General features: G+C 37.1%; 1 long non-coding RNA gene across 1 annotated transcript in view; it reads left to right on the top strand.

Annotated features, from left to right (window-relative positions):
• The first annotated feature begins 7,391 nt into the window (after positions 1–7,391).
• Positions 7,392–14,099, top strand: part of LOC106905891 (uncharacterized) — a 123,047-nt gene continuing 116,339 nt past the window's right edge. The window contains exons 1-2 of the long non-coding RNA XR_015763052.1: positions 7,392–8,047; positions 9,263–9,307. This is a non-coding gene — a long non-coding RNA (uncharacterized LOC106905891). The remainder of the gene's footprint in view (positions 8,048–9,262; positions 9,308–14,099) is intronic.

Raw genomic sequence — 14,099 nt, 5'->3', positions numbered from 1 at the left:
ACACGGCACAGATGTTTTCTGAGTCACAGGGATTAATCATCTCAAAGATATGCAACAATCCTTCTTTCAGCCCACTTTGGAGAAGTCTTAGTCAGTGAATTTATTGTGGCTCTTTTTGTTTGAAACTACGGTACTTTTGTACCACTTAGAGATTGTCCTACTTAAATAACTCATGTTGAGGTAACAGCTCAACAATTAACAGTCTTCCATAAAATGTTTTGATAAATACCCTCCGATATGGAATCAGATGATGATAAATTTCTCTGCCAGGTTGTAATTACTGACCTCATTTATTAGAAGAAATAGGTCACGTTATTGTTGGATGTTGCACAAGGATCAGTTGCTGTCAAACGTGATAGCAGCTGTGAGATGGAGATGAGTAAGAAGGGAGGGTTGCAGAGCTGGCTCCCGATTTGTTTGGCTCTGTAACAGTCCTTGTTTATAAGGTGGTGAATGCTACCTCCAAATATATTGACAGAAACATTACACTGGATTCTTGAGGATGTGTGAGTTTCATGTGTCTGTGTGATTCTAGATTGTCATGTGTTTCATTAGGCAGAGTGTGGTGGTGGGAATTGAAGAAAATATCCACAAAGTAAGGGAGTAAAGTACAAAAGTCTTAATCCACTCCCCATAAAGCAAAAAAAAAAAAAAAAAAAAAAAGGTTAAATGCAATAAACCAATGCTTAGTGAAGTTTTCAGTGCTGCTGAAACTTTCTTTGAAAGCACAGATTTCTTCAATTTAAAAAGAAAAATCTCACTAATGTAACCAATGGCGGTATTCTCATTGTTTACATACTAGACCAGATACAACAGTTTTAATATCTTTTATAGAAGTATGTAACTTGGCTGCAATTTCACAATTTATTGGAGATCAGATTTTCGTATTGTAAAAACCAAGGTTTGATTCATACCAAAGGCTTAACAGCTAATTTGTCATCTTAATGGTGTCTTGAAGGCTTTTCTTCAGATGTGCTTGTCACATTACCGTAGTTTTAAACTTATAGGAGCAGCTCATTGGTCAGGGCTGTCTGCAGTGCTGCTGTGTGAAAGTCTTTACCTACTGAGCAAGATGGAAATAGCTCTGTTTGTATTGACTTTGACTCAAATAGTGATCAAAGACCTGTTTTTTGCAACTTCAGTTACATAGAAATATTGAGTAGTTTGATGTAACTAGCTATACTTAAACCTATAGATCTCAGAAGTATTGAAATTATGAAACAAACAGCCTTTTTCCTTTTTTCCCCCCAAATCAGATAAGTAATGTATGCTGTTTTAACAGCAAAGAAGCCTTTTAGCCATGCCTTTCTTATTAAAGAAAATCAGTACCATATAGGGATGAAGTGATATGGATGTGCATTGCCTAATAGACTATTGTTGTGCACAGGACACAGACCATTTTCTTAATTAAAAATAACATCTCAAATGGACGTATGGATGCTTTCTAGGACAGATAAAGGATAGAGTGAATAGTTTTGAAACAGATAATCTATGATAGCTGGGTTAAATGTAGCTTGGTCAACTAAGCAAATGCATTTTTAAAACGCTTTTTCCATTTTCATTTGTTCTTTGTCAGTGCAAAACAACTTCTAATGTCTGCAAGTCACTTTAAATCAAAAACACGTCTCCTTCAACAAATCCACTTATGGTGGAATCTGTGACCAATGTTGAGATTGTATAAACTTATCACCTCAGCTTAGCCTGCCTGCACCTGCAGTACAGCCTGTGCAACTGGCTTCATTCCAGTTAATACCTAAGGGGAAAGTTTAGAAAAAAGACTAAAAAGAGAGAAGTCTTCAGGTCGAGTGATCCTGTCCATTCCATGTACAACATAGAATTTGTATATGTACCAAAACTGCAGAACAGGGTATTTATGCAAGCCACACTTGCTAGAAACAAGTTAGCTGAAAAAATTCAGTGGTTGTTGGCCCTTATCAACACTTAACTTTGTCAGCGTCGCAATTCTTTACTGTATGCATCATGGCTTCTAGTTTTAGTTGGCACTTTACCATGACACACACCCACAGGAGCTCTCTGGAGTGTTCAGAGCAAGCAGAAGTGTGAGTGGATTCAAATGGAAATATGAGTAAAATAACCCAGAGACACGACAAATCCAAAGTGGAAGGATCACAGATACCAGTACAATATTAGAATTTACACTGATTAAATGTTGCAGAACTTCATAAAATAGATCAGATACTGTTTATCTAATCCATTTTTTACATACTTACGTTGAAACTTTGGAACATTTAAGATAAATATACTAACTTAATAAAGAATTCTTATTTAGAAAGTTCAGTTGTTTACGTCCAATTACTTTTTATGTGAATTGTTTGGTTTATTTCAATAAGGCCTTTCACTATTTACTGTATTTTAGACTGAAATATCTGCCTTTCTTTAACTGTTTCATCTATACATGAATGTAATTAGTCAGTGATTATTAGTTTTTTTTTGTACTAAGCCAGATTGGGGGTGCTGTCGTGGTGCAGAGGTTAAGCACAACCCACATATGGCGGCCTTAGTGCTCGACGCAGCTGGTGCAGTTTCGATTCCTCACCTGTTCACCTTTGCCGCATCTCTTCCCACTTCTCTTGTTATCCACTTTCCTGTTAATTCACTATCAAATAAAGGCCGCCTGAGCCAATAAAACCTTAAAAAAAACTGATGCAGACATCTACAGATGTCAAAATATATTGTAGTGTCCTCAATCTTAGCAATTTTTGTTGCTTTTTTAAATTTTACTGAGTATGTTAAGTTTTACAGTCATAAAATGCTGTCCCAAGATTTGGATTAAGTATCATAAAAGAAAATGTTGAGCAAAGCAGATGAGCTGTAAGTTTTTTTTTTTTTTTAAGATGGTGGATAAAAGTCTAACAAAAACTTAACAGAACCTGAGAGATTCAGTTGGCTCTTTATTTGATCCATCCACTCTTTGCCAAAACCTCATCAGAAACACACTCGGTGGAACTGTGGGTGTCAAAAAGCTATTCTCAAGAAGGGGAAGCACAGAGAAAAGACTGATTTATGCCAATTTAAACAGGATATGAAGTGAAAATAGGAAGCAACAGGTTTTTCTGGGCAATTTAACTCAGATGTGTCAATTTTAGTTGAAATCCTGTGAGGTCAGAGGTAAATCAGTTTATATCTGCATTTTTTTTTAAAGTGGAAAGCTGCATTTTAACCATTTGAGGATTTCTTCAAAAATGGATGGTACTAAGAATGCAAAAAAAAAAAAAAAAATTAGATTTGCCTTGACACTACGCAGCTTCAAGTTTAAGATTTATCCCAAGCACACTTCAAATTCAGTAAAAGCATATCTGGACTGAAAATCATACCGTATAACGATCTCCGTCACGGATCGGCCTCCCCAGAGTCTGGACCTCAGCAATTCTTAAAGGAGTGTGTGGGTTCATAGAGACACTTAATGGAACAAACTGCAGCCAAGATTCCCAAAAAATTGAACAAGCAGTTTGGAGAACTACTCCTGAAGAGCACTTAAAGAAATTACAAGGTTTTATTGTTCAGAGTATGTTGGCAAAAACTGGTGGTAAAAGCTAATTTGCTAAAACCATCAGTTTTTGTAAGTTACAAAAACTGATGGTAAATGGTTTTGTGCTAATGTTAACTTTAAATACATGAAAACTATACGTTTTGCCCTCTAAGTTTTGTTTCCAAATGTCACCAAGGATTTTGCATTGCTTTGCATTCTTTCAATCTGTATTTTATTTTCCTGATTACCTATGGAGCTAACTTTGTTTATAAAAGTGACTGAATAGGGCCACATGGATGAAATTAATTTTAATTACACAGCAGCTTTCCCAACTTCACATAACAACTACATTCTTCAATTTTATGTGAAAATGTTGAATTTATTTATATTCAATACTTAAGTTGTAAGACTTCAGGGTTAGTCTCGATCAACTTTGAAGATGTAGAGAATGAACATTTTTCTCACTCTGTGAAATAAGTGAACCGCAGTGAATGAGCATTATTTGTCTTATGTGAGGCTTTGACTGTATGCATTTGAAAAAAGAAATGCCCTATGGTGAAATATTTTATATCTAAAGGAAACCCAGCCAATTGCATCAAGTTACCGACTTTTACTGGGAAAAAACAAATAGCGAAAGTGAGTAGTTGATTTGGTACAGTGGTCGATTTTGCAGCAATCCCTCACTGTGCATCAATCCCCACACTGAATGAGGAAGAAACAACTCAGTTTTAAAATGGTTTTGTAAAGACCAACCATCCACACACAATAAACACAGAATAACTATTCCAGAACTACCTTCTATGTTAAAGAAAAAGGAAATGGTTAAATGGGAAGATTAGCACTCTGTTGATCTGTCACATGAAATACCAACAGAATCCACTAAGCTGTGTGGCTGGAATGCACCCAAATATGGAAGAGTTTACAAGTCATGCATGCAACACAGAATAGGATCAAATAATAAAATATTTTATTCTGTTACTCAAGTTAATCCATTTATATTATTTAACAATTTAATCTTGTCAGCCAAATTGCCTCACTGAAGCAATAGCTTTCACTTAATACTTGGTTTATCTAATATTTACTGAACGTTCGATCATATTATCTATGTAATACGTTAAGACATTTTATTGCCGTCTTCAATTATCAAGATTTTAGCTGAGAGACACCTACATCTAATACATTTGAGCTGTTGCTGGGAGACTATATTTCAGTTAGACATCAGATCTTCGTCCATATTTTCAATAGTTTTGCATATCACTTCATCTTTGTCTTCTATGATTGCTTCCACATGTCAGGGACCCGGTGTCCTAATAGCCACACAGGCTTCAAGCATCTGTGGTTTAGTGAGGGGCTCAAGAGTCTCGCACAATGAGCTTAGACAGTCACAGAGTCCCTTTAGATTGAGTAGATTGAGTGGAAATGACACGTATGAAGTGGGTGGTGGGATTTTATGAAGATCACTGAGGGAGGATATGAAACTGGGCGGACTGAGGAAACAAGGAGATCTGGACAGACGCATCTGTGGATTTGTTGAGCTGATGAAAGAATTTTGGATGGTGTGCGTGTACCTAGTTACCTCTGAGCAGAATACTACATTCATATGTAAACATATACTAAGTGTATTAAAAGAATATATTCCATAGTGAATTCATAGAAACTTGTCCACAGAGGGTTATTCTTGAAGGCAGGGAATGTATCATATCAGTGAACATGAAGCTTTGGTTGCCAGATCTATCTATATTTAAATGAGATTTTATGTAATAGAACTAAAAATATGTGTTTTTATACTATCTTCTTTGACTTCATACTGCTAAATAAGTATGCTACATGTGACAGAAAACTAATCATGCTGTGGGAATGTTTTTCTTCATTAAGAAAAGGAAATCTGATCAGTTTATGGAAAGATGAATGGAGTTAAATCGAGGTCAAAGTCTAGACTGAATCTGTGGCAGCACTCTTCATTCAATCTGACTAAGCTTGAACTATGTTGTAAAAAAAAGGCAAAAGCTTCAATCGTTTGAAATGTAAAGCTACTAGAGACACACTCCAAAAGACTTCCTGCTGTATTTGCAGCAACAGATTACAATTTCTTGTGGGGCTTTCAGTTTGTGCATTTGTACAAACTACAAATGCACACCACTCTTTAGATTTTTATTTATTTTTTTAAATCATGCATGGTTTTCTTCAGTTCCACAACCATGCACTTCTTTGTGGTGGTCTATTACATAAAATACCAAAACAAAACCCACTGAGGCTTGTGAATGTAACTTAACAAAATGAGACTTTTGGAAGGCCAAAGTACATCTGCCTAAATCATCTGCAATGGGTAAAAAAACATGAGAGAAATGGGGAAAACAGCTGGGTGTTTGAAAAGAAACAAAAACAACCTTGCTTCAATTTTCTGCTGGAAAATGCACAGACGACTGACCAAAACAAGATGAGTTTGGCAACATATTTATCTTTTGTTATCCCACTTTCTGTTACAGTGTTGTTGGGAGGCCACAGGTGTCGGTAGCGTAGCGCCTCCCAAACTCTACAACAGAGGAAGACGAGTCAGATGGTGATAAAACCACCTTCATGTTGCTTTGTAGCATCAATCTGGAGCGAGCCATGTATTTTTGTTTTTTTGTTGTTTTTTGTTTGAAAGCTAATTCGTTTGAGCGAAATTTGCACGTAAAGTTTTACAAGGTGATGAGACTGATGGGATCAAAGAACATTGCACATTCCAAGTATAAATTGGCATCATTACTTGTCTTTGTTTCACTAATTTGTTTGACATGTAATGGAGAACATTTGTTGGCGCTGGGCTGGTCGTGAGTCTGTTGCTGTTTCGTTGGGTTTCTCAGTTAGCCTTGAGAATATCATGTAGTTCTAATTCGCATCCTGCAGAGAACACTGCTCTGTTCTTAGTTAGCAACACTCAGCAAAACATCCATCCAGCTGACACGAGCACGAACATTTTCGGCCAAACTGCCCTCATATAAAGCCAAAAATATTCAACTGGGCCGTCATGATGCCGCTCACTGTAACCTGAGAGTGATGTTCCCTCTAATGTGTTGGGGGGGAAAAATTGTATCCTCATGCGGTAACCGTATTTGCGCCAGTCTTTTGACTGTTTTTCCCAGAGATGCTGCAAGATGTTTGGCTTAGTAAAGTTAAATTAAGTAGTACATGAGCCCTGAATGAAGGGATTTTAAAATGACAGCTTTTCAATACAATCCACTAAACATAGCCGGCCCACCTTTATTCAAACCTTAAGCAAGGAACAACATGTTTCCCTCTCAGAGGTGAGCCATAAAGAAAATAGCTCGCACTTTTGCAGCCCAATTGTCATTGCAGATTCTGACTCTCATTAGTGTGGCTGGAGGGGCATGAGTGGAAATTATTCATTTTCAGGAGGTCGACACTTTTTCCGCACATGGCGCATTTCAAGACAGCAAGACCACAGCAGGGGTGAAAAACATGCAGCACGTGATTACTTTAATTACATGCTGCTCTCTAGTACACATATACATATAGAGGACATCAACTAAAGATATAACGTGATTATGTGTGCTCTAAACACTCACGCATGTGAGAAGAACTTAATCATATTCCTCTGACACTTTGTCTCAACCACGCATGCTTAGCTGTCAGAAAAAGTCGTTTATAAAGCCTGACTTTATCGTTTCCTCCTCTCAGTCTGCTTCATTTGCACCAAGAGGCCTGTTTTTTTTCCAGAGCTTTTTGTTTAGCATTCTCATTCACACCACTCCTTTCCCTTTGACTTAGACACACACTGTGGCTTTTGCTGTGTATATATTATATAGCTTGTATATGGGTCTCAACTACTGTACTGTAATTGCAAATAATGTCTCCCATATGTGGCTGTTGTAATCTACCGCTGAAGCTTTCTCCTCTGGATAATCTTCTTGAGGGTAGGATGTCTTATGAGAATGAACAGCATGATGAATAGATGTTGTCCTTTCTTCCTTTTGCCCAATTGTACACACACAAAAAAATGGTTGATTCACATGTGGGATGCATCTTGTAGAAATTAACGGATGGTGTTTTTGAGGAAGAAGCTGTGTGCACAGTTTATCTGGTATCGTTCAATCTTGTCACGGTCTATAGGTGTTTGGACTTTTAGTTTGTGTTATTTTCTGTTTTGATCATTTCCGATTTGCTTTCTTACATCTGGCCCTTTTGGTTCATCCTTTGTGTTCAGCTATTCTCATTGTTTGTGTTTATGACTTGCTTCATCAGATTCGTGTTCATTTCAGTTTATGGTTCAGATTTCTTTTTCCCTTTCATTCTTTTTGTTTCTGTTTGTCTTCACCTTGCCTCCGCTCACCATTCTTCTCCTGATTGCAGCTGTTAATCATTGTCTTATTTTTGCCTTTAACTGCTCCTTTCCCCAGCTGCATCTAATCACCTGTCATTAGCTTCCTTAGCTTCTTGGTCACTTCTGTGCCTTCCTCGGTATCTTTAAGCCCCTCTCTCATCGTTTCCCACTGGCTCCTTCTGTTGCTGGCACCTGGTTTCTCGTAGGATCCGGTGCTGTCTTTTGTTTGGATTGTAAGTTCATTGTTTTTCCTGCATTAACGAAAGTCATTTCCCTCCAGCTTTTTGCATAGAGTCTAGAAAGAGAGCGTTTCTGTATTTATATCAAAGAGATTATAACTTATTTACCAAATGCTTAGGTTTTTCAGAAAAGCCAGGTTAAAAAAATCTACAATTTCCTTTGAAACTTGTTAGTTTTTTTTTTCTCGTTTACTTGTAAGAGGGAACGTTCTGATTTAGATCTTTTTGTCAAAAAGCTATGCAGCTTGAATAAGTTCAGCTGGAATTAGGCTCTGGGGCTTAGCTGGTTTAAAAAAAAAAAATCTGTCTCGGTGTCAGCATTTCCAGTAATACATCATCTGATGCTGGAGGCAATGAGGACATGTTCCTTAACCCCAACGTGATCCAAAGGGTCTTGGATGCTCACGCAAAAAACCGTATGCCGCACCTCTCTGAAAGGCAGTAAATCTAAGATGTGGTGTCTCCAAATGTTGGATAAAGTTACCAAAATAAATGTCTGTTTTAAAGCAACTAAAAGGTTGTGCTGCCTTGTGTTCCTCTGCAGTGTATCCTGTTTTATGTCGTTGAATTCTTGAATAAATGAAAACAGGTATCCTAATTTGAAGAACTGGTGCAGCTTCAGTCAGTCACTGCAAGTTATGATATATTTAGTTTGTGCATCTTTATCAGAACGCTCCAACTTATTGGCCTTCATATCAAAAGTCAACATGGGATTCATCTGAATTTTATTAGCTGCTGCTCCACATGTAGCACAAATAAACCTTCCTGTGTGTTTTATCAAAAATAATGTGCTCTCAGAAATTGGTTTTGTACTTCTTACTGCTGCGGAGGCTGGGTGTGGTTGTTCTACTGTCATTTTATTGATTTATTAACATTTCACGTTGCTTGTCTTCCCAGAATTATTTTTGCATGAAACTATTGAAGTACTGTGTATAAAGCGACTTGTACAGAAGAAAGCTTACCTTTTTTTTTTTTTTTTTTTTTTAAATGGATGGCTATTAAACTGTAAGAAAAAATGGTTTAATTTGGATCCTGGAAGTGGTTGTTGGATTGCTTCTTGTCCAAGTGTGTCTACATCAACATTTTATGTGTGACTGTTTTCCTCTGCCTTTGGTAAATCATGTCAAAGATGTTCTCCCAGTTTTAGAACTTACTTTGACTGATGCTCTTTGCGTTTAAAATAACTTCACATTTTCTTATCTTTGGCAGGGGGAGCGACAAAGCAGCAGAGCAAATGAGACAGAAACTCAAACTGTAAGTTCAAAACTAATCAAGTTTGCATAAATTCTTTCTATTAAAATGCATGTATCAGGACTTTAGGCATGCCGGAGCAGAGATGCATCTTGGGGATTATTCACATCTGACACATTTGGTCTGCATTAAACAGATCAGAGTTCGTTTCCCTCATTGGTCCAGACCTTTTATGCAGGTGTGAGTACACTCAACTGAAAACTGGCATGGACCAAACAATCGGACTGAAACACACTCTCTGAGGTGGTCTTGGTCCGCTTCCGAATGAACTCTGGTGCGATTTGCTTCTGGTATAAATACAGACCTGCCTCTATTTGAACCAAAATCTGTATTGTATTGCTCTTGATATTTAAAGTGAAATTGCAGTTAACAGCACCAACATTTGTGCAACATAAATGCAGCAAGAAGTATAAATACTTTTCAAGGTGCTTCGTCTCAAAGGGTATTTCTAAAGTTTTATCAAGCAATATAAAAAAAATTTAACTATACATGAGAATGTTCAAAAAATATGTTCCCATTTAATTTTTAACGGAAACTCCACAAATATCTTTTTTTTCCTGAATAAATATCACACATCTTAATCCTGAGGGGGGTTTTCCACTCCAAGATATTTTCAGGAAACCACTTTCAAAGAATCGTGGGTCCTTTTTGGTGTTTGAAGTACTTTCCCACTCGGCCTGAAACAAACTTCTGAACACATTTGTGCAGCTTGGTCCATTTCTTCACTCTTTGTCACAATGTTTAGTCTATTTTCAAGTCAGTCATAGCACAATAAATCGTGAAATGCACTGCTTCCAGTGAAGTTTTGAGATGGATGGGACACGACAGAGCTGACAACAAAGCTCTTCTGTGGAGAAGCCGTTTGGAATAAACAGCACTGGACAGAAAACCTAACTGGGTCACTGAAAGTCAAGTACTTGTAATATTTTGCTGTCAACTTTTATGACTGTTCAAATTTCATCTCGGCAATATGAATATAGTTTTTGTTCCTACAAATTTGTAATGAATGTTTTTCTCTCTGATAAGAAGATGAATTAAATTACATTTTGAATTGCAGTAAGCATAGTCTGTCATAAATTAAATACAGTCCATATTTCACACCGTCTTTAGCAGCGATATCTTGTCTAATTTTACTAGTTTCCTGCTATTGTAGAGGGATTTGGGAACCCATTTCTTAGAACAGTGCTTCAGTTTATTGAGGTAGGTACTTCTTTCTGCACAGTATCACCACAACAGTTTAATCGGGTTAAGGTCTAAACTCCACCACTTCATTTTTTTATTTTTTTTTTATTCATTTTATATTATCTGCTGTGTTTGGAGTTATTATCCTATTACAAGAGGAAAGTTTAACCGTCAGACCACAAATGTGACTTCATAATACTTTGGTGTACAGAGGAGTTTATGATCTTAGACCAGCAAAAGAAGCCCAGATCAAGACCGCTCCATCACGGTTCATCACAGGTGCTATGAGATGATTTATGCTTGGGTGCTAGTAGTTTTCATCCAATAAGACGATATAGTCAGACTACCCACCGGGTATTGTCTCAGAAGTCTTTTGGTTCACTCAAATGCAACTTTGTAAACAGCTTAATGCTGCCATGTTGTTTTTAGATACAAGAGCTTTTCTCCGTCATCCCTTCCAAACAAGGCTGACTTGTTCATGCTTGTTCTAATGGTGCCGTCAAGACAGCCTGAAGCCTGGGGAGTCGGTACTCTTAGAGGTTTTGGTGTTATTCTAAGCGTTGCACAATCTAACCTTAGGGTAACTTACTAAACAAATAGAGAATTACTGAAGGAATTGTAGTAATTCTTTTGGCATTACTGAAAGAACGCTCTTTTAGTAAGAGCATTTTAAATGGGGGAACATTCCTTAAAGATGCACAGAAAGGAGAGACATTATCCGTCAAAGGGTTAGAGCTGTGCCAACAACGGGCATTACTCCTCCATCTCGTTTGGCTTTCTCATCCTTTATTTCCCCATTTTATATCGAAGTGAATTAATTTTCTTTTCCCTGACAGATCCATTAAAGATCCATTGTCGCACAGATCCATTAAAGTGATCTAAGTTGTTTTCAGAAGAGTTAGCAATGAGGGGGTAGCCAGATATTTTTTCCTATTTTTAATTTGTCACGTTAATTGTGTTATGCTGCTGGTTTCGGCTAGGGAATGAAAGCTGGATGTCTGCATTCTTGACCAGCTCACGATGTTCTTCAAATGGAGATGCCAGGATTTATTTGTTAATCTTGTGCCGAATGTTATCAACAGGCCACCCCCTAAAATGTCAACACAGCTCTTTGTATCATTATTCACAGAAGAAGTTGTAAAGTTTTGGCACCACAGTTGGAGAATATTGCTGGTTATTTAGTGCTTTGAGCCGTTGCACCTGGTCTGGACACTAGGAGGCAGTGCTATGTATTTTAAGCAGAATAGTTCTTTATTTTAAGCTCTAAGTTTGTGGTCCTGAAGATCATTTTTTTACTTAAATGTGTACTGTTTATTATTGAAATGACAAATAATTTTGAATCTGAGAAACAGTTTATAGATACTTTTAATAATTTGTTTTTTTTAAGTTTTTCATTTTCTGTTGAGATGTAACATATTGATATTCTTTAAATTTAGTTTAAAAAAATTGTAATTTATGTTTTTAGGCTTTACATTTTATGGTTAATATCTAAAAAGTTATCACATCGGATGTATTGTTCCCTTTTAAAATTAACTTTCTCCAACCAAAAAAACAAATCTGTACTTTTCAGTCATGCAATAAATAGAAATATTTATTTAAAATGTATGCAAGAATCTAGGAATTTTCCTAATCTTTAAACTTTTAACTTTGCCATTCAGTTGTTACTCAAAAATAATTATACAGTATTTTGTTTTTTATTGACGTGTATAAAATATTTTGAAATGTGTAAAAAAAAAAAAAAAAAAAGCATAGAAGAATGAAATGCAAGAATGAAGGGAGATGTTTTTAATGCCACACTACAAGATAAATGCATAAAGTTTAGCTTGTATTTAAGTTCATGCATGACTACTGTATCTTCAGGTATTATAAAGCAATTCCTCCTGTGAGAAGGGGAGTGTGGATCAGAGAAGGAGCTTGAAGACTTAACAAACCTGCATCCTTCTGTGGCATTTAAGAGATCTGTGGTGAGCCAAGCTGATGAATGACCCCATGGGGCAAAAACTGAAATGTGAAAAACTCCACACTGGATACGCTCGGACTTTTGCTCCACTTCTTTCCAGTAGTTTTAGTCTGATGTCCAACTGCATCGACTTCACATTAAACAGGGAACGCATGTGTCAATTGTCTCTATTAAAAAACATCTTATCTTTTTATCAGGGCTTGCTTTGTTACTTGGATGCAATTGTCAGAATATGTTTGGCTCAAAAGTCGCTGTAGGCTAATGCTACACATGTGGTGGATAATAAAAGAAATTAAAATGCTCATCGAACATTTTTTTCTTTTATTTGGTTGAGGCTCACAGGGGGGAAGGGCATTTGCAACTAATTATTGTGACACATCTGAAGAGAGAAATTACTGATTTATGTGAACTTTGGACATGAGCAAGTTATCTTGTACAGACAGAAGACAGAGAAAAAGTGAAAAGTACTATATAAAAAGTTCTATCCTACCAGATAAACTATATTTTCACAAACTGCCTCCTGCTGGTTGTTGATTCGCTGCTCAAACTAATTAAACTGCAGGATGAACTGTGTTGTCTTCTTCCCCCCCACATATGGCTTGTTTCTTCCCTTGAGTTCATGTAATATCCCTGCATAGATCATCTCTCTAGCTAAATAATTTATTGGTTCATTCTGCTGTATCACTACAAAGCGGCCACTACTTCACTTGTCACACATCTACTTTTCAGTTTACAGCATTTCGCAACGACAGACTTCCCGACGGATATTAATAACGACCCTGTATTATCATCTTATCCACTTTTAATGACGACAAAGTTTTGTGTCAGAAGATTGCGTTTTAAAAGGACCTTTCTGCGATGTATCGTGGTTTGTTTACGTCTCATACGCTGTCAAAATATCTAGATTTTCTGGAACTGGAAAATATTTGGCCTTGGAGATTTTATTTTATATTTTTTTTCCTCAAAGATCAAACACACAGCATTAGTAAATGCAATACAAATCTTACAACCTTCATCCAGGCTACTTTATTATCTAGTAAATAATCATGTGTCATGCAGCACAGCCAAAGGATGTAGAGCTGTCATGGGCTCCAAATTTGAGGTGAACCTCATCCCCTCCGCCCCACACACACCCTTCCCTGTTTCCTAATGGCTCATTACCTTCAAAGTGTGAAGTGATTTATGGGCAGCGGTATGCCTGGGGGCAGTCCCTGTCTGAGGGGCTGTCATACACACTGATTGCCTCTGTTTGTTTGTGTGAATCTGTTTGAACATAACCTGTGTGAATAGGATACTACGAAAGCAGCCATGCTGTGTCTTTTTTCTTTTTTTTTTTTCTTTCATCCAAACCCATTACGAGCTCTTTTCGCCCTTTGTAGCCGAGGCTGTTTGTTTTCCTTTCTGCATGAGTGAGACCTGTTCTTGGCCTTGTTCCTGGTAACGGGATACAAAAATGTTTCCCTCTGCTCTGTTCTGATTGATTGCTTTTTAAAATAAAGTAATATGACCTCCGAATCTAAGTGCCTTACTGTACATTACTTCAGGCTGTGAACCTGACTATAAACCTAATGCAATGAGTGATGACCAACAAAAAGCACACAACGAATCCCAGCACCGGCTCTCAATCTGTGCTGCCGTGAAGATCACATTATC

Source organism: Poecilia mexicana, unplaced genomic scaffold (assembly GCF_051168715.1).
Source record: "Poecilia mexicana isolate PSO_F unplaced genomic scaffold, ASM5116871v1 scaffold_6, whole genome shotgun sequence".
NCBI classification, from domain to species: Eukaryota; Metazoa; Chordata; class Actinopteri; order Cyprinodontiformes; family Poeciliidae; genus Poecilia; species Poecilia mexicana.
Note: the sequence above shows the minus strand (reverse complement) of the source record. Positions and strands in the feature narration are given on the sequence as shown.